This window comes from Scyliorhinus torazame, chromosome 9, assembly GCF_047496885.1.
Source record: "Scyliorhinus torazame isolate Kashiwa2021f chromosome 9, sScyTor2.1, whole genome shotgun sequence".
NCBI classification, from domain to species: Eukaryota; Metazoa; Chordata; class Chondrichthyes; order Carcharhiniformes; family Scyliorhinidae; genus Scyliorhinus; species Scyliorhinus torazame.
The window spans coordinates 169,799,088-169,820,544 of NC_092715.1; the positions used below are offsets into that span (position 1 = coordinate 169,799,088).

Sequence of the window (21,457 nt, forward strand, 5' to 3'; positions counted from 1 at the left end):
TATGCCATTATATTAAAGCAAAATATCATGAAAGAGGGGAAGAGATTGTGCTGGATCTTAACTTACCTGACCCATTAGGGCTTTGGGATCTGTAGTGTAGGGTTGCACATGTTATCATGTATGTGATCTCACTGACAGATTTGCTGCCCAAAATTCAATTTGGTTGACAGGTTTAGCCTCTAGTCAGGGTGCACCAGAGCGAGGGGGGGGGAATAGAGTGCAGTCTAGAGGAGGCCGCACAACCAGGTAAGCCCATGCCCCAGCGATGGTTATGAGAGTGGGCGGGGGAGTGGTGTACCAATCTAAGAATTGGGTTGATCCCAGTTTATGGTGGGGTGGTCAATTCCAGGAGTTCATCAGATCTGGAATTCTGCAGTGGTCAACATTGGGGGATGAATCACCAGAATCCAGAGGAATGTCCCATCCCAGGGTCTTGGAGGAGGACGCATCGAAGGCCTTGAGGGTGGATTGGAGGCCTCGGAGGTGCAGGTATCAGAAGACTAAAGGGGAAAAAGGTGTCAGAGGCCTGCAGGGAAGGAATCAGAGGTCTCAGGAGGGAGGTGGAAGTTGGGGGCTTGTGAGAGAAATTGGAAACTTGGATGAGGGATTTGGAGATCGGAGGTCTCAAGGGAAGGTCAGGAGGAGTTCAGAACGGTCAGACAGATGTCTAATCATGAATGATTTTCCAGGCAGACACAGTTGATCCAGCAGGAAAGGTGCTCACCTATTGGATCCAAAAGTCCTCACCAAGTTTTATCAGCCGAATCTCCTGAGGCTTGTCTGTTTATGGTTAAATTCAAAACAGCGGAACAAAGGAGGTTTGCAGTCTCATTAATATATTTGAATTGCCAACTCATCTTCTGGGAAGAGGTTGGTTGCCCACTCCCCACTCCTGTCCTGCCTCCAATAAACCAGCAGTGGAAGAATAGGAGGCAGATCAAGGTCAGGACTCAAATTAGGTTAGGTGGATTGGCCATGATAAATTGCCCTTTGTGTCCAAAATTGCCCTTTGTGTTGGGTGGGGTTACTGGGTTATGGGGTTATGGGGATAGGGTGGAGGTGTTGACCTTGGGTAGGGTGCTCTTTCCAAGAGCCGGTGCAGACTCGATGGGCTGAATGGCCTACTTCTGCACTGTAAATTCTATGATAATCTATGATTAACGATTAACCACCCACTTGACACCCGACCCATTCATGCCTGCTTTAGGGAGTAATAATTGCTCCAATTTGTTTATGAACTTTGAATAATGGAATCACACAGGCCTGCTTTGTTATCTTGCCTTTTGCTGTATTTTTTTCCAATAATCTGCATATGTCTAGCCAATGGGTGCGAACTATTGGCCTCGTTGTACCCAACTTAGGACACGACAAGGCCACTAAATCCCATGAAATTTACTGGCTTCGTCGACCTCACAAGATCCAACGAGATCTCACAAGGCGTCGTGATCCCAATCTCTCCCTCAAAGGACAGGATTCAGATTTGCATATTCAAGTGAGCAGTTAGGCTCATTTGAATTTATCTGTGCCAGAGTTACCCAAGATGCGAGATCCAACGGCCTTGCCTCGGAGACCCTTTAGCACTGGATTCCACAAATGTGGACCAGGCATTCCGGCACTTGGGGAGATTCCCCAGGCGACCCAGGGGCCCCTGGGTGGTTGGACTCTGGGCAGGGTGGTACTCTGGCACCACTGATGTGGGTTCAGAGATCGGGGTGACATTTAATAACGGCTCCCCAATCTCTTCCTGAACTGGCGAGCTGAGATCATTGGTGCAGGAAATGAGCCAAAATGCGGCCTAAGCGGGATGCATAAAAGAAGTAGAGTCCTATTTAATAGCAGGGTTGTTCTTGGCACTGCAAGCCCAAAACGGGACTCTGTTCCATTTCCATTAAATCACGCACAATGTACATCATAATTGTGCAATTTCATGGACAGTTTAAAGGTCTTTTGTCCAGAAAATCTGTCTCCAGGGGTTAAAAAAGACCCAAACCTAATTACATGTGCAGATTTTAGAAGCTTTCTGTCAGCTTGTCAAAAATTGCACACAAATGATTTCTGATATTGTTACTAATTTCATTCCTGTATAATGACTGATATAAACCAGGTTTATGAGATCAATAAGCATCATAAATCAATTCACAATAATTCAGAGAGAATTTCATATCTGATGAGGTAGCTCCAAGTACACAAATACCCTGTACACCAATCTGTTCAGGACTGTAATGGTGGGGCACTGATATAATTGTTTATTTATTGCTTGGATGGAAACCAGTGGCTTCCATCCTTTTCCGCTTCTCTCCTTTTTCTCTGTGCCACTCTTTAACTCACGGATATTAAGTCAGGCCAAATTAGGACAAAAACCTCTCGAGACAAGAATGGAATGAACCAGAATTATCAATAAATGCAGGAGTTTCCTTAGAGCTTCTCTTGTTTTGCCATCGTAACTTTGCCTAAAATGCAGCAGAAATCCTGATCAGTGTCTAAATGGGCTTTCTGCCCCACTTCTAGGGATGTTCCATGGTGCGGAGAGAACAGCTCCGAGTAACTTGCTGAGAATATGAATGTTAACTGCAAAGATCCATTGATATATTCGTTTTATTCAGTCTCTGGAGTACACCCTTATGAGGGAGACAGAATTTTAAAGAGATTTTTTTGAATCACAGTGGTCACTAGCATCTGAGTGCTGAGAAATCCATGGGATGGGTCTTGGTCGCATCTGCCATTTAATGTGCAGTGTGATATGTTCAACCACAGATTGCCTGTTAGTTCATACTTATCTCATGTTAATTCAGTATAAGACCATAAGACATAGGAGCTGAAGTAGGCCATTCAGCCCATCGAGTCTGCTCCGTCATTCAATGAGATCATGACTGATCTGATATAATCCTCAACTCCACTTTCCCGCTTTATCCCCATAACCCTTCATTCTCTTACTAATTAAAAATCTGTCTATCCCAACATTGAACATAGTTAATGACCCAATCTCTAAAGCTCTCTGCAGTAAAGAATTTCATAGATCACTACCCTCTGAGAGAAAAATTCCTCCTCATCTCTGTCTTAAATGGGTGACCCCTTGCTCTGAGAATATGCCCTCTGATCCTACACTCTCCCACAAGAGGAAATATCAACTCAGCATCTACCCTATTAAACCCCCTGAGAATCCTATATGCCTCTCTTTCTCCTAAACTCCAATGAGTACAGGCCCAACCTACTCAATCTCCCTGATAAGAAAGTCCCTCCACATCCAGGATCAACCTAGTGAACCATCCCTGCACTCCTTCGAATGCCAGGATATCTTTCCTTAGATAAGGAGAACAAAACTGTTTACAGTATCCCAGGGGTGTCTAACTCGAGCCTTGTAAAGTTTTAGCAGGACTTCCCTATTTTAATACTCCCTTTCCTATGAAATACAGGTCAACAATCCATCTGCCTTCCCAATTACCTGCTGAACTTGCATGCTAGCTGTTTCTGATAATATTCAGCTCCTTTATTCTTTCTATACCAAGTGCATAACTTCACACTTTATCACATTATATTCCATCTGCCAAGTTTTTGCCCACTCACCTAACCTATCTATATCCCTCTGTAGACTCTTTGTGTGTCATCGTCACCACTTGCCTTCCCACCTATTTTTGTGTCATCTGCATACTTGGCAATAGTGCATTCAATTCCCTTGTCCAAGTTATTAATATATGTTGTAAATAATTCTGACCCCAGCATAGATCCCTGTGGCACTCCACTGGTTTCCATCCTGAAAATGCTCCACTTATTCCAGCCCTCTGCCTCAGTTAGCCAATCCTCTATCCATGCGAATATACTACCCAACACCATGGGCTCTTATCGTATTAAGTAACCTTTTGTGTGGTACCTTATCAAACGTTTTTTGGAAATGTTACAGTAGAAGATAAAGTCCAACAGGTTTATTTGGAATCACTAGCTTTCGGAGTGTGGCTCCTTCATCAGGTGAGTGAAGGGGTAGGTTACACGAACACAGCATATAAAGACAAAGCCACTGATGCAAGATGTTTGCAATACAACCGGACCACTCCCATCGGCGAAATCGGGATCCCATCATAGTATGGTGAAAAACCAATAATTGCCACTTAAGCACTATTTCTATATAATTAACGGTTTAGTGATCTAGTTAGCTGGAGCTGCCCCACCCTAATTGCTGAGTGGCAGTTATCTGTCAATCACCCTGATTAGAGGCAGTATTTTAAGATGCATCAACTTAATAGAAGAACAAAAATCAACTCGGGGACAAATTAAAAGGGATCCGCTCCGAATAGGAGAACAGCCCAAAAATAACAAAGAGAAATGGAAACTTAAGAAGAAACATTAAATCAAAATGTGGGAAGAGGAGTCAATAACACAATCCAAATCCTGCGCTGCCCACCTAACACAGAAGGCCTCAAGTGTGCCCGTGGACACCGCATGCTCCCTCCTCAGAGACACCCGGCCGTGAATGAAGCCGCGGAAGAGGGGCAGACAGTCCAGTCGGATGACCGCCTCTGTCACCCGCTGCCTGGACCTGTTAATGGCCAGGCCCAGGAGCAGGTTCACAAGAAGGTCCTCCGCCTTCCCCGTCCCTCTCCGCACCGGGTGCTCGTAGATCAGGGGTGAAATTCTCCCGAAATGGCACGATGTCCGCCGACTGGCGCCCAAAATGGCGCCAATCAGACGGGCATCGCGCCGCCCCAAAGGTCCGGAATGCTCCGCATCTTTGGGGGCTGAGCCCCAACATTGAGGGGCTAGGCCGATGCCGGAGGAATTTCCGCCCCGCCAGCTGGCGGAAACGGCCTTTGTCGCCCCGCCAGCTGGCGCGGAAATGACATGTCGGGGCGGCGCATGCGCGGGAGCGTCAGCGGCCGCTGAAAGTTTCCCCCACATGCGCAGTGGAGGGAGTCTCTTCCGCCTCCGCCATGGTGGAGACCGTGGCGGAGGCGGAAGGGAAAGAGTGCCCCCACGGCACAGGCCCGCCTGCGGATCGGTGGGCCCCGATCGCGGGCCAGGCCTGGGGGGGGGGCCCCCAGGACCGCGGAGCCCACCCACGCCGCCTTGTCCCGCCATTCAAAAGGTGGTTTAATCCACGCCGGCGGGGCAGGCAATTTATCGGCGGGACTTCGGCCCATCCGGGCCGGAGAATCCAGCGGGGGGGCCCGCCAACCGGCGCGGCCCGATTCCCGCCCCCGCCGAATATCCGGTACCGGAGACTTCGGCAACCGGCGGGGGCAGGATTCACGGCAGCCCCCGACGATTCTCCAACCCGGCGGGGGGTCAGAGAATGACGCCCCAGGAGCGTGGGGCTGAAGTGTCAACAAAACTTTAACAACAACGTTGTTAGGAAACTGAAAAGGGAATGCAACCTAGGATACTCAACATAGACACGGCTCACAGACTCCACAAGACCACAGAAATGGCGGGATTGTAGGGAGTCCGTGAACCAGTGCAGCCGAGAATTGCACGGTACTGCCGCGGGCATCACCCTCCACCAGAGGTCCTCCAAGGGGGAGAACGTCTCCGTTGAGGGACCTCCAGCGGGGACCTCTGCTGCCGGATGGCAATGAGGCATGTCCGGATGGCGGGAGCGGACAAGGAGCTGAAGGGTGTGCAGCAGCACGTCGTACACTGTTGCTCTTTTATAACTGTCGTGTTATTCACCCTGCGGTAACACGGACTGCAACAGGATGCAGATGAACGGTAAAGCATACACCAAACGTAGGTGTTGGTTCAATACAATTTATTGAACTTCTGTAACAATGCACACAGCTGGCTGTGGGTTGACATTCTACTACGCTAAGTGTACTAACTCTAACTTACTAGACCAGGCTAGCTCTGATCCACGTGCAGAAGGTACTGACTTATATATACACCATGACTGTCACTACAGTTGTCACCAGTGGAAAGAGGCGGAGTGCTGATGCCTTGTGTGTTTTATAGTTGGAAGCCCCTCTCTGGTGTTCTGTCTGGTGATTGGTTGTGTTCTTTCCTGTACGTTGATTGGCTAACCTGGGTGTCTGTCATTGCCTGTTTTTACCTCGTGATGTGCATGGTTGCATATTGTGACATCCCCCCCTTTTTTAAAAAAAATTGTCGGTTGTTTAGAGCATATACGACATATTTACAGATATATCTATTTACAGCAAATGGCGAGTGAAGGCATATGTACATGTAAGGTGTCTAGCATGCAGATACAGAACAATATGTACAAAGGAAATATTTATAAATCCAATCTCTGGGGCTGCCGTCGGATCCGTGTTGACCGCCTGAGAGGTGGAGGTGGGGACAATGGCGCCTTGACAGGCGGGATTGCAGCCAGATTGGTGGCCTCATGGAGCGAGGTGTCCGGAAAAGGAATAACGACAGCTGGGAACATGAGATACGGTGGTGGGTAGGCAAGTTTGCATAGTGTTCATCTGTTGCGCCTGACAATGGATCCATCAGCCATGCGAACCACGAACAACCTGGGTGCAGCCTGTCGAACAACAACAGCTGGAGCTGACCAGCCTCCACCAGGCAACTTGATGCGGACAGCATCTTCCGAAGAGAGCACAGGCAAATCAGTAGCATGAGCATCGTATGTCAGCTTTTGCCGGTTTCTGATTTGCTGCATCTTTTGCAGCACTGGAAAGTGATCCAGGTCAGGTATATGAATGGCCGGAACAGTCATCCGCAGGTCTCGATTCATAAGGAGTTCTGCCGGAGACATACCGGTGGACAGAGGGGTTGCCCTGTACGCCAGGAGCGCAAGGTTAAAGTCAGAAGCTGAGTCCGCAGCCTTGCAGAGCAGTTGCTTCACGATATGGAACCCTTTTTCCCGTTAGATTGCGGGTAATGCGGGCTCGAGGTAATGTGCTTGAACTGATACAGCTTTGCGAAGTTGGACCACTCTTGGCTGTAGAAGCAGGGACCGTTGTCGCTCATGACCGTGAGCGGAATACCATGCCTGGCAAATGTCTCCTTGCAGGCCTTGATGACAGTCCTTGATGTGAGGTCGGACAGTTTCACCACTTCGGGGTAACTCGAGAAGTAGTCAATTATAAGCACGTAGTCACAACCAATGGCGTGAAAAAGGTTGATTCCCACCTTAGACCACGGAGAGGTCACAATCTCGTGTTGCTGGAGTGTTTCTTTGGGCTGAGCAGGCTGGAAACGCTGGCAAGTCGCACAATTGAGTACCATGTTGGATATGCCCTCATTGATGCCAGGCTAATAGACAGTCTTCTCGAATGTTGACGACTCGTTCGTCTGAGGCCGGGAGGTTGCTGGCACACAGTTGCACCTGTGCCTCAATTTGGCGGATGAAGTCGACCTGTTCACAGGGCGCAGTAATGGCGCGAGACAGGGCATCCGCAATGATTAGCTCCTTGCCCGGTGTGTAAACCAATTCAAAATCATACCTGTGGAGTCGAAGGAGAATGCGCTGAAGCCTGGGCGTCATGTCATTCAAGTCCTTGTGAATGATATGGACCATGGGTCTGTGGTCAGTCTCTACTGTGAAGGTTGGTAGACCGTAGACATAATCATGGAACTATACAATACTGGTGAGGAGGCACAGGCACTCTTCACTATCTGAGCATACCTCTGCTCAGTGGGAGTCATGGCCCTGGACGCATAGGCCACTGGAGCCCAGTGTAGCCAGTTAAAATGGCTAACTCCCGATTTAGAATGGCTAACCCCGATTTAAAATGGTGAACGGCAAAGGCTGATGGGAAAATCAGCCAACAGGACTAAAACAAGCAGCTACAGGTAAACTGTGTATTCACCTCTGGGAAGGCCAGACAAGATCGATACCAGGAACCATCAGCACAACAAAACACCAGCCATCTGCATACTAATGAGCAATCCCCGGGAACAATGTGCAACATTTTAGACACAAAGCCAACCCAGACTCATCGGCGCCAACAGAAGCCTACACAAAGGGAGGTGAATGATCATCTCAAGACCGCCCATCGATCAAGGAATCGCTCCAGCATTGGAGAATATCGAACCAAGTGATTGGGACAAAGTCCAATCACTTGGAACCAGGTACAGGGTCCGCCCCGAAAGGCGGGAAGCTCTTGGGGACTATAAGAATAGAGTCCAAGTTCAAATCGCCCCTCCTTCTGCTACCCCTTCTGCATCCTCCTGCACCCTTCTGCTTCTTCTTCTGACCGGGTCACTCAGCAACGCAGACCAACCCTTGACAGTGACCGGTCCAGCCATCGCGAAACATCCAGTAAGTCTTACTTCAACGCTCGCAACGAGATAGGCGCTCCTAGCTATCAATCTGTACCAGCTTCGAATCCCGCAGGCTCAGAACCCGAACGAAAGGCCATTCGTTTCCCTGACCTGGTGGGCCATTTCCAAGTTAAGTATTGGCCTGTTAGTTGTAGGAAGTAGCTTAGACGTAGAATTTATGCATGAGTATTGATTACTGTATATAATAAATGTGCTTTGATTTAATTCTTACTAAGCGGTGTGTTGGATTATTGATCATTACTCGGACTTGAACCATGTGACGGTATCAGAAAGATACTTGGCGACTCAAGAGCAAAGGTGATAGAACAGAACAATTAAACTAAGGCTAAAGTGAGCAACAACACCAGGACAAGGAGGCCTTCCCCAGGTGGGCCTTGTCTGGCCGATAGAAGTGCGGCTTGCACTCCGCGCAGACTTGGCAGTCCCTGGTCATGGCCCTGACCTCCTCGGTGGAGTAGGGCAGGTTGCGGGCCTTGATGAAGTGGAGAAACCGGGTGACCCCCGGGTGACAGAGGTCATTGTGGATGGCCCAAAGTCGGTCATCTTGCGCGCTGGCGCATGTGCCGCGGGACAGGGCATCTGGGGACTCATTGAGCTTCCTAGGACGATACACGATATCGTAATTATAGGTGGAGAGTTCGATTCTCCACCTCAAGATCTTATCATTCTTTTTTTAATAAATGTTTTATTAAAGCTTTTCCAACCAACGTTTTACATAACAAAAATAGAAGTACAAATAATAATAAAAATAAAAATAAACAAGAATTATTAAACAAAACAAGGTGGGTGTTGTCTTCCTATAAAACTTACATTATAGCAACAGTCCCCCCCCCCACCTGAGCCTCCCCCCCCCCCCCCCCCCCCCCCACGCCCACCCCCCACCCAGGATGCTGCCGCTGACAATTACTGCTCCCCTAGAAAGTCAAGGAAAAGTTGCCACCGCCGGGAGAACCCTATCAAGGACCCTCTCAAGGCGAACTTTATTCTCTCCAGGCTGAGGAACCCCACCATATCGCTAACCCAGGTCTCCACACTCGGGGGTTTCAAATCCCTCTTCCTTAACAAGATCCGTCTCTGGGCTACAAGGGGGGCAAAGGCCAGCACCTCGGCCTCTTTCGCTTCCTGCACTCCCGGATCCTCCGACACCCCAAATATCACTACTGTTGGACTCGCCTTCACCCGGGTGTCCAAAATCCTAGACATCACCCTCGCAAACCCCTGCCAGAATTCTTTAAGCGCCGGGCATGCCCAAAACATATGGGCATGGTTCGCCGGACTCCCTGCACATCTCGGGCACCTGTCCTCCACTCCAAAAAACGTACTCATTCATGCCGCCATTATATGCGCCCGATGCACCACCTTAAACTGAATTAAGCTGAGCATGGCACATGATGAGGAGGAGTTCACCCTGCCCAGGGCGTCAGCCCACAGGCCCTCATCCAGCTCCTCGCCCAGCTCATCCTCCCACTTGCCCTTCAACTCCTCCGCTGAGGCTTCCTCCACCTCCTGCAGCTCCTGATATATGTCCGACACCATCCCCACCTCTACCCAGATGTCAGACACCACCCTGTCCTGGATCCTACGCGGGGGCAGCAGCGGAAATGTCCCCATCTGTTTTCTAAGAAAGTCCCGAACCTGGAGGTACCTGAACGCATTCCCCGGGTGCAGGCCGAACTTCTCCTCCAGCGCCTGCATGCTAGAGAAAGTCCCGTCTATAAACAGGTCCCCCATCCTCCTAATACCTGCCCTATACCAGCCTTGGTATCCCCCATCCATCCTACCTGGAGCAAGTCTATGTTTATTCCGTATCGGGGTCCACACAGATGCCCCCTCCTCCTGCCTGTGTCTCCTCCACTGCCCCCAGATCCTCAGTGCCGCCGCCACCACCAGACTTGTGGTGTATCGCTCCGGTGAGAACGGCAGCGGAGCCGTGACTAGTGGCCCTTGGCTGGTGCCTTTGCATGACCCCGCCTCCATCATCCACTTCCTAATCATGGCAACATTGGCCGCCCAATAATAGCTGCAGAAGTTCGGCAGAGCCAGTCCTCCCCCCCGCAACCCCCCCCCCCCCCCCGCCCCGCCAGTTACGCTCCAAGAATGCCCTTTTAACTCGTGGGGTTTTATTCGCCCACACAAACGCCGTAACAATCCTATTCGCCCGCTTAAAAAAGGACTTGGGGATGAAAATGAGGAGGCACTGAAAGGCGAAGAGGAACCTGGGGAAAGCCGTCTCTTCACAGTCTGCACCCGCCCCGCCAGGCAAAGCGGGAGCATATCCCACCTTTTAAACTCTCCCTCCATCTGCTCCACGAGCCGAGTTAATTTGAGCCTGTGCAGGGCATCCCAGTTCCTGGCCACTTGTATCCCCAAGTACCGAAAGCTCCTCTCCACTATCTTGAGTGGGAGCTCCCTCAGTCTCTCCTCCTGGCCCCTACCGTGGACCACAAACAGCTCACTCTTCCCCACGTTCAATTTATACCCCGAGAAGCCCCCAAAGTCTCCCAGGATCCGCATGACCTCCCCCATCCCCTCTAACGGGTCCGAAATATACGATAGTAGGTCATCCGCGTAGAGGGAGACCCGGTGTTCCTCCCCCCTGCTCACCAGCACCTCCAATCCCTTGAAGTCCTGAGCGCAATGGCCAACGGCTCAATTGCCAGGGCAAACAGCAACGGGGACAGGGAACACCCCTGCCTCGTCCCCCAGTGCAGCCTGAAATACTCCGACTGTTCAGGGACTTGTTTAGCACAGGGCTAAATCGCTGGCTTTGAAAGCAGACCAAGGTAGACCAGCAGCACGGTTCAATTCCAGTACCAGCCTCCCCGAACAGGCGCCGGAATGTGGCGACTAGGGGCTTTTCACAGTAACTTCATTTGAAGCCTACTTGTGACAATAAGCGATTTTCATTTCATTCATTTTCATTTCATTTCATTTCATTTCACCGTAGCCGGTTTGTGGACACACTCGCAACGGGGCCTGAAACAGCAGCTTGACGCACCCTATGAATCCCTCCCCGAATCCAAACCTGCCGAACGCCTGCCACAAATACTCACACTCTACCCTGTCAAAGGCCTTTTCCGCATCCATTGCAGCCACCACTTCCACATCCCCCCCTCTCCGAGGGCATCATGATAATATTCTGGAGCCTCCTCACATTCGTGTTCAGCTGCCTGCCCTGGTCCTCCCCAATCACTCCCGGGACACAGTCCTCTATTCTGGTGGCCAGAATTTTTGCCAACAGTTTGACGTCTACATTCAGGAGCGATATCGGTCTGTAGGACCCACACTGAAGTGGGTCCTTCTCCTTCTTCAAGATAAGCGAAATCAATGCCTGCGACATCGTCGGGGGGGGGGGGAGGGGGGGGGGGGGGCGGGGAGGGTTCCTCTCTCCTTTGCCTCATTGAAGGTTCTTAGCAGGAGCGGGCTGAGTAGCTCCGAGAACTTCTTATAAAATTCTACAGGGAAGCCGTCCGGACCCGGGGCCTTGCCTGACTGCATGCTTACCAGCCCCCTGACTACCTCCTCCAACTCAATTGGGGCCCCCAATCCCTCCACCCACTCCACTTCCACCCTCGGGAACTTCAACCGGTCCATAAACTGCCTCATCCCTTCCCCCTCCCCAGGGGGTTCCGACTCGTATAACTTCCCGTAGAACTCCCTGAAGACTTTATTGACCCTCTCTGGGCACAGCACCATGTTGCCCTCCTTATCCCGCACTCCCCCAATCTCTCTGGCCACCTCCCTCATGCGCAGTTGGTGCGCCAGCATTCTACTCGCCTTCTCCCCATACTCGTAGACTGCCTCCTTAACGTTCCTTAACTGCGCCTTCCCCGTGGTCAGCAAATCGAACTCCGCCTGAAGTTTCCGCCGTTCGTTCAGCAGCCCCCCCCCTCTGGGGCCTCCGTGTATCTCCTGTCTTCCCGGAGTATCTCTCCCACCAGCCTCTCCCTCTCCGCCCTCTCCTTCTTCTTTCTATGGGACCTAATGGAGATTAAATCTCCCCTAACGACCGCCTTCAAAGCTTCCCACACCACTGCCACCGTTACCTCCCCTGTGTCATTCGCTCCCACATAGTTCTCAATGCTCCTCCTTATCCGCCCACACACTGCTTCATCCGCCAGCAGCCCCACATCCAGTCTCCAGAGAGGGCGCTGACCCCGCTCCGCCCCCAGTCGCAGGTCCACTCAGTGCGGGGCATGGTACGAGACAGCGATGGTCGAATCGCCAATTGGGAATAGAAGGATACGGACCCAGGAAGTGTAGAAGATTGTAGTTTCGTCGGGCCATATGGTCGGCACGGGCTTGGAGGGCCGAAGGGCCTGTTCCTGTGCTGTACATTTCTTTGTTCTTTGTTCTTGTTCTTTGAATACTCAACCCCCTCCACCCTCGGAATCAGCGCCCTGCTCAACACAAAGAAGTCTATCCGCTAATAGACTTTATGGACGTGGGAGAAAAAGGAGAACTCCTTCGCCCTTGGCCGCGCAAACCTCCAGGGGTCCACTCCCCCCATCTGGCCCATGAACTCCCACAGGGCCCTGGCCACCGCCAGCCTCTTTCCCGGCCTGGACTTGGAACGGTCCAAAATCGGGTCCAAGACCGTATTAAAGTCCCCTCCCATAATCAGGTTACTTGACTCCAAGACCGGGATCCTACCCAACACCCGCCTCATGAAGTCCGCATCATCCCAGTTTGGGGCATACACAGTCACTGGCTCCACCCGGGCCCCCTGCAGCTTGCCACTCACCATTATGTACCTGCCCCCTTGTCCGCCACGATACTCCCCGCCTCAAATGCCACTCGTTTACTAACCAAAATTGCCAACCCTCTGGTCTTTGCGTCTAACCCTGAGTGAAACACCTGTCCCACCCATCCTTTCCTTAGCCTCGTCTGGTCCGCGAGCTTTAAGTGCGTCTCTTGCAACATGGCCACGTCCGCTTTCAACCCCTTTAAATGCGAGAACACGTGGGACCTCTTGACTGGTCCATTCAGGCCCCTCACTTTCCATGTGATCAGCCTGGTCGGGGGTCGGTTGGCCACCCCCCACCACCCCCCCCCCATTCCTGCCGACTAACCATCTCCCTTTTTTTGGCCAACCACGTGCCCCCGCCTCCCGATTCCAGCCCTCCCTTCGGCGGCCCCCCAGCCCGACTCTCCATCCATTCCCCTCACCTGGCTCCCATTCAGTCAGCACAGCAGCTCCCCTTCCCCCCCCCCCCCAACGCCCCCCCCCCCCAACGCCCCCCCCCCCCACCTCTGCCAAGCATCGGCTTAGCTCTGATTTCCCCCCCACTCTACCTCCGTGAGTCAGCTCACCCATGCTGACCCCAGCCACTCCCACCCCTATATGCCGACCCTAAACATGTTGCCTCCTTCGGGCCACCCACACCCCCCCCCCCTCCCCGACAGGGTAGAGGGGCAAGCGCCAACTGGGACCTTCCCGTGCGCCGGACAACCCGTCCCGGGCGTTTCCCGCACCCTGAAACCAAACCCCTGAAAAACAAAACAAACAACAAAACCACCGACCAAACTGGAGCAGACAAGCAAATAATCTTATGCTTTACCCGCCATCTTAACCCCGGTCCACGCCCAACCGCACATTTCACCCCCATACAACTGTCTCTTAGTTCAGGTCCAGCTTCTCATGCCTGATGAACGACCACGCCTCATTCTGCGTATCAAAGTAATGGTACCTGTCCTGGTATGTTACCCAGAGTCTCGCCGGATGAAGGAGCCCAAACTTCACCCCTTTGCTGTGGAGGACCGCCTTAGCCCGGTTGAACCCCGCACGCCTCCTCGCCAACTCAGCTCCCAAGTCCTGGTAGATGCGGATCTCGCCGTTCTCCCACTTACTGCTCTGCTCTTTCTTCACCCACCGCAGGACTCGCTCCCGGTCTGTCAAACGATGAAACCGTATCACCATCGCCCTCGGTGGCTCGTTCACCCTCGGCTTTCTGGCGAGGGCTCTGTGTACCAAATCCAGCTCCAAGGGCCGCGGGGAGGCCCCTGCGCCCATCAGCGTCCCCAACATCGTGGTCACGTACGTGCTCGCGTCCGCCCCCTCCGCTCCTTCGGGAACATAGAACATAGAACATAGAACAATACAGCGCAGTACAGGCCCTTCGGCCCACGATGTTGCACCGAAACAAAAGCCATCTAACCTACACTATGCCATTATCATCCATATGTTTATCCAATAAACTTTTAAATGCCCTCAATGTTGGCGAGTTCACTACTGTAGCAGGTAGGGCATTCCACGGCCTCACTACTCTTTGCGTAAAGAACCTACCTCTGACCTCTGTCCTATATCTATTACCCCTCAGTTTAAAGTTATGTCCCCTCGTGCCAGCCATATCCATCCGCGGGAGAAGGCTCTCACTGTCCACCCTATCCAACCCCCTGATCATTTTGTATGCCTCTATTAAGTCTCCTCTTAACCTTCTTCTCTCCAACGAAAACAACCTCAAGTCCGTCAGCCTTTCCTCATAAGATTTTCCCTCCATACCAGGCAACATCCTGGTAAATCTCCTCTGCACCCGCTCCAAAGCCTCCATGTCCTTCCTATAATGCGGTGACCAGAACTGTACGCAATACTCCAAATGCGGCCGGACCAGAGTTCTGTACAGCTGCAACATGACCTCCCGACTCCGGAACTCAATCCCTCTACCAATAAAGGCCAACACTCCATAGGCCTTCTTCACAACCCTATCAACCTGGGTGGCAACTTTCAGGGATCTATGTACATGGACACCTAGATCCCTCTGCTCAGCCACACTTTCAAGAACTTTACCATTAGCCAAATATTCCGCATTCCTGTTATTCCTTCCAAAGTGAATCACCTCACACTTCTCTACATTAAACTCCATTTGCCACCTCTCAGCCCAGCTCTGCAGCTTATCTATATCCCTCTGTAACCTGCTACATCCTTCCACACTATCGACAACACCACCGACTTTAGTATCATCTGCAAATTTACTCACCCACCCTTCTGTGCCTTCCTCTAGGTCATTGATAAAAATGACAAACAGCAACGGCCCCAGAACAGATCCTTGTGGTACTCCACTTGTGACTGTACTCCATTCTGAACATTTCCCATCAACCACCACCCTCTGTCTTCTTTCAGCTAGCCAATTTCTGATCCACATCTCTAAATCACCCTTAATCCCCAGCCTCCGTATTTTTTGCAATAGCCTACCGTGGGGAACCTTATCAAACGCTTTGCTGAAATCCATATACACCACATCAACTGCTCTACCCTCGTCTACCTGTTCAGTCACCTTCTCAAAGAACTCAATAAGGTTTGTGAGGCATGACCTACCCTTCACAAAGCCATGCTGACTATCCCTGATCATATCATTCCTATCTAGATGATTATAAATCTTGTCCCTTATAATCCCCTCCAAGACTTTACCCACTACAGACGTGAGGCTCACCGGTCTATAGTTGCCGGGGTTGTCTCTGCTCCCCTTTTTGAACAAAGGGACCACATTTGCTGTCCTCCAGTCCTCTGGCACTATTCCTGTAGCCAATGATGACATAAAAATCAAAGCCAAAGGTCCAGCAATCTCTTCCCTGGCCTCCCATAGAATCCTAGGATAAATCCCATCAGGTCCCGGGGACTTATCTATTTTCAGCCTGTCCAGAATTGCCAACACCTCTTCCCTACATACCTCAATGCCATCTATTCTATTAGCCTGGGGCTCAGCATTCTCCTCCACAACATTATCTTTTTCCTGAGTGAATACTGACGAAAAATATTCATTTAGTATCTCGCCTATCTCTTCAGACTCCACACACAATTTCCCATCCCTGTCCTTGACTGGTCCTACTCTTTCCCTAGTCATTCGCTTATTCCTGACATACCTATAGAAAGCTTTTGGGTTTTCCTTGATCCTTCCTGCCAAATACTTCTCATGTCCCCTCCTTGCTCGTCTTAGCTCTCTCTTTAGATCCTTCCTCGCTACCTTGTAACTATCCATCGCCCCAACCGAAACTTCACACTTCATCTTCACATAGGCCTCCTTCTTCCTCTTAACAAGAGATTCCACTTCCCTGGTAAACCACGGTTCCCTCGCTCGACGCATTCCTCCCTGTCTGACCGGTACATACTTATCAAGAACACGCAGTAGCTGATCCTTGAACAAGCCCCACTTATCCAGTGTGCCCAACACTTGCAGCCTACTTCTCCACCTTATCCCCCCCAAGTCACGTCTAATGGCATCATAATTGCCCTTCCCCCAGCTATAACTCTTGCCCTGCGGTGTATACTTATCCCTTTCCATCATTAACGTAAACGTCACCGAATTGTGGTCACTGTCCCCAAAGTGCTCTCCTACCTCCAAATCCAACACCTGGCCTGGTTCATTACCCAAATACCTGGTTCATTACCCAAATGAAGGCCCAGGATCCGCAGTTTGTGGCTCCGAGACCTGCACTCAAGGTCATCTAGCCTCTCTTGCCATCTCTTATGTAGCGCCTCGTGCGCCTCCACCTTCACCGCCAGGCCCAGGATCTCGGCCACCTTCCTCCTCACCTCCTTGATCTCCTTCTCCTGAGCCTTCTGGGCCTCCACAATCTTCTCCATGGAAGCCAACATCTTCGTTTTAAGCTCCACAAAGCAACTTTTTAAGAATTCTTGTTGTTCATTTGCCCACTGGGCCCACACCTCCCGATCTTCTCCGGCCGTTATTTTGTTTTCCGTACCTTCTCTACCTTCTTCCCTACGTTTGCATGCCTGCTGGTCTCACTCCTCGTTCTCTCCATGCAGCCCCGGGGGGAACCTCTCCCGCACCCGTTCCCACACCGGACTCAGCCTCCAAGTGCCGCCGCCGTACCGTTCAGCGGCCCGAAATACCGACCTCGGCAGGAGCTGCCGTGAACGCGCGACCTAGCAGGTCAGGGCCGCCGGCGGAAGTCGAGATCTTATCATTCTTGATTGTGGTAAACCACTGTGTTCCTGTATTAAGGGTTGTCCGGTAGAACCTGCACTACAGGTTCACCTGGGCCCCTGCATGCTAGCTCTGCCCAGGAGCCGGGTTATAAATATGAGTGGCCTTCAGCTAGCAGCCATTTTGTCAGCTGCTGTAGGAGGCCACACTTCAGATACTAATAAAGCTTCAGTTTGAATTCAACTTCGTCTCCAGCTAAATTGATCGTGCCTCAATTTATTAGTATCTGATTCAGAAGATGGACCTCCGGATTAAACCAGATCAACTGCAGCTGGATCCACACACAAGCGATGCCAGAAAAGACTTCCAGCACTGGCTAGCTTGTTTTGAAGCGTATATCAATGCGGCACCGACCCCTGTTCCAGAGGCTCAGAAGATTCAAATCTTGTACTCCAGACTCAACTCTAAAATCTTCCCGCTGATCCAGGATGCGCCCAATTACGCTGACGCTATGACACGACTCAAAGAGAGTTATGAGCAGAAGACGAACACGCTCTTTGCCAGACACGCGCTCGCAACGCGTACTCAACTACCTGGTGAGTCAATAGAGGACTTCTGGAGGGCCCGGATCCCACTAGTTGGGGACTTTGACACCCAGGACATTACAGCTAAGAAGCACTCAGATCTCCTTATGAGGGACGCTTTTGTAACTGGGATTGGGTCCGATGCTATCAGGCAGCGGCTCCTAGAAGGGGCCACGTGCGACCTCGCAGAGACTAAAACACTAGCGTTTTCCATGACGGTCGCCCTGCACAATGTACAGTCCTATGCCCCAAACCACGCGGCCCACTCCTCCTGCACTTCATGGGCCCCACAGGCAGCCGCCCCAGCAGGGGCGCTACCCACCCAGTACGCCAGCGCTACGCGCCAGCCGGTGATCTCCAGGGGGCCCCGATGCTATTTTTGGAGCCAACAAAGACACCCCCGCCAACGCTGCCCGGCCCGCGCTGCCCTTTGTAAGGCCTGCGGGAAGAAGGGCCACTACGCAGCGGTGAGCCAGGCCCGCTCAGCGGCAGCGGTCGCCCCCACCCCCCTCCCGGTCACGGACAATGGGCGCCGCTATCCTCCCCTCCTCCCCAGGCCATGTGCGAGCAATGGGCGCCGCCATCTTCTCCCCCGCACCAGGCCTGCTCAGCGGCAGCGGTCGCTCCCCCCCCCCCCTCGGTCACATACAATGGGCACCGCTATCCTCCCCTCGTCCCCAGGCCATGTGCGAGCAATGGGCGCCGCCATCTTCTCCCCCGCACAACACGTGCATTTCATGGGCGCCTCCATCTTGCTCCACCCCCGCAATGTGTGTTCCATGGGCGCCACCATTTTGTGACCCCCAGGCCCTGCGGGTGCCGCTATCTTGTCCACCCCACAGCACACGGAGACCAGCGGCGTTTCAGGACCCCAACGCAGCGGCCGCCTCACTACCCGACGATCAACCACGACTCGCATCCATGGTAATCGACCAGTCCAGACCACACACTCCAACCAAAGCATCCACCAGCGTGAAAGTCAACGGCCACGTGACCTCCTGCCTACTGGACTCCGGGAGCACCGAGAGCTTTGTACATCCCAATACGGTAAGGCGCTGCTCCCTTAACGTACACCCTACCGATCAAAGTATCACCCGGGCCTCCGGATCCCATCGCGTAGCGATCCAGGGGTACTGCACGGTCACGCTCACAGTCCAAGGCGTAGAGTTCCACAGTTTTCGCCTCTACGTCCTCCCTAACCTCTGCGCTGCACTTATCCTTGGCCTGGATTTTCAGTGCAACCTCCAGAGCCTGACCCTTAAATTCGGCGGACCCTTACCACCCCTCACTGTGTGCGGCCTCGCGACCCTAAAGGTCGATCCTCCTTCCCTCTTTGCCAATCTAACTCCATATTGCAAATCCATCGCCACCAGGAACAGACCGTATAGCACCCAGGATAGGGCCTTCATCAGGTCCGAGGTCCAGCGGTTGCTTCAGGTGGGAGTCATCGAGGCCAGCAACAGCCCCTGGAGAGCTCAAGTGGTAGTGGTTAAGTCTGGGGAGAAAAATGGTCATGGACTACAGCCAGACCATCAACAGGTACATGCAGCTCGACACCTACCCCCTCCCAGGCATACCTGACATGGTTAACCAGATTGCACAGTACCGGGTCTTCTCAACGGTGGACCTGAAATCCGCTTACCACCAGCTCCCCATCCGTAAATCGGACCGGCCATACACCGCCTTCGAGGCAGACGGCCGGCTATATCACTTCCTTAGGGTCCCCTTCGGCGTCACCAATGGGGTTTCGGTCTTCCAAAGGGAGATGGACCGAATGGTCGACCGGTATGGTTTGCGGGCAACGTTTCTGTACCTAGACAATGTGACCATCTGCGGCCATGATCAGCAGGACCACGACGCCAACCTTGCCAAATTTCTCCACACCGCCACTCTCCTACATCTCACTTACAACAAGGAGAAGTGCGTGTTCAGCATGAACCGCTTAGCCATCCTCGGCTACGTGGATGTTCTGGGGCCCGATCCCGACCGCATGCGCCCCCTCATGGAGCTCCCCCTCCCCCACTGCCCCAAGGCCCTCAAACGCTGCCTGGGGTTCTTCTTGTATTATGCTCAGAGGGTCCCAAACTATGCGGTCAAGACCCGCCCACTCATACAGTCCACCTATTTCCCCCTGACGGCCGAGGCCCAACAGGCCTTCGCCCGGATCAGAGCTGATATTGCCAAGGCCACAATGCACGCTGTAGACGAAACACTTCCTTTCCAAGTAGAAAGCGACGCACGGACGTCGCCCTTGCCGCCACCCTCAACCAGGCAGGCAGGCCCGTGGCATTCTTTTCCCGCACTCTCCATGCCTCCAAAATTCAGCACTCACCGTCGAAATGGAGGCCCAGGCTATCGTTGAGGCTGTGCGACATTGGAGGCATTACCTGGCCGGCAGGAGATTCACTCTCCTCACTGACCAACGGTCGGTAGCCTTCATGTTCAACAACATGCAGCGGGGCAAGATCAAAAATGACAAAATCTTGCGGTGGAGAATCGAGCTCTCCACCTATAATTATGAGATTAAGTATCGCCCTGGCAAACTCAACGAGCCCCCAGACGCCCGATCCCGAGGTACATGTGCCAGCGCACAGGTAGATCGAAACCGGACCCTGCACGACAGCCTTTGTCACCCAGGGGTCACTCGGTTGTACCACTTCATTAAGGCACAAAATTTGCCCTACTCCGTCGAGGAAGTAAGGACAATCACCAAGGACTGCCAGGTCTGTGCGGAGTGCAAGCCGCACTTCTACCGGCCGGACCGCGCGCACCTGGTGAAGGCCTCCCGCCCCTTTGAACGCCTCAGCGTGGATTTCAAAGGCCCCCTCCCCTCCTCCGACCGACACACGTATTTCCTCAGTGTGATCGATGAATACTCCCGGTTTCCCTTCGCCAACCCATGCCCCGACATGACGTCTGCCACCATCAATAAAACCCTTAATTCTAGCTTCACTCTGTTCGGCATCCCCACCTACATCCACAGTGACAGGGGATCCTCATTCATGAGCGATGAGCTATGCCAGTTCCTGCTCAGCAGGGGTATCGCCTCCAGCAGAACGACGAGCTACAACCCCCGGGGAAACGGACAGGTAGAAAGGGAGAATGGGACTGTATGGAGGGCCGTCCAGCTGGCCCTACGGTCTAGAAATCTCCCAGCCTCCTGCTGGCAAGAGGCCCTCCCTGATGCACTACATTCCATTCGCTCATTACTTTGCACTGCTACTAAAAGTACACCGCATGAACACCCTTTTGCCTTCCCCAGGAAGTCCACATCCGGGGTATCGCTCCCAACTTGGCTGACAGCTCCGGGAACCGTGCTTCTCCGTAAACATGTGCGGCTCCACAAGGCAGACCCATTGGTGGAAAGGGTGCACCTGCTCCACGCAAACCCACAGTACACCTACGTGGCATTCCCCGACGGCCGCCAGGATACCGTCTCCCTCAGGGACCTGGCACCAGCAGGTTCCGCACCCACACCACCCCCGTCGCCCCCCTCCCCTTCCCCACCGCCCCCATCACCCCCCCCCAGGACCATCCGTCCTCCTCCTGCCTACCCCCATTGATGAAGAGGATTTCGGCACGCTCCCGGAGTCAACTTCGACCACGACAGCACCAACCTCGCCGGCTCCATTTCGTCGATCCCAGAGGACGATCAAGGCGCCGGACCGGCTGAACCTCTGACCGGCCCACCGGATGACCAGAGACATTGTCTTTTCACTGTTCTGTAAATATTAAAGATTGCAAATT

The 21,457-nt window shown here is 52.6% G+C and overlaps 1 protein-coding gene across 1 annotated transcript in view; it reads right to left on the bottom strand.

Moving 5' to 3' along the window:
• shc3 (SHC (Src homology 2 domain containing) transforming protein 3) overlaps positions 1–21,457 on the bottom strand; it is a 442,272-nt gene that overhangs the window by 179,302 nt on the left and 241,513 nt on the right. The gene's annotated exons all lie outside the window — the stretch shown is intronic.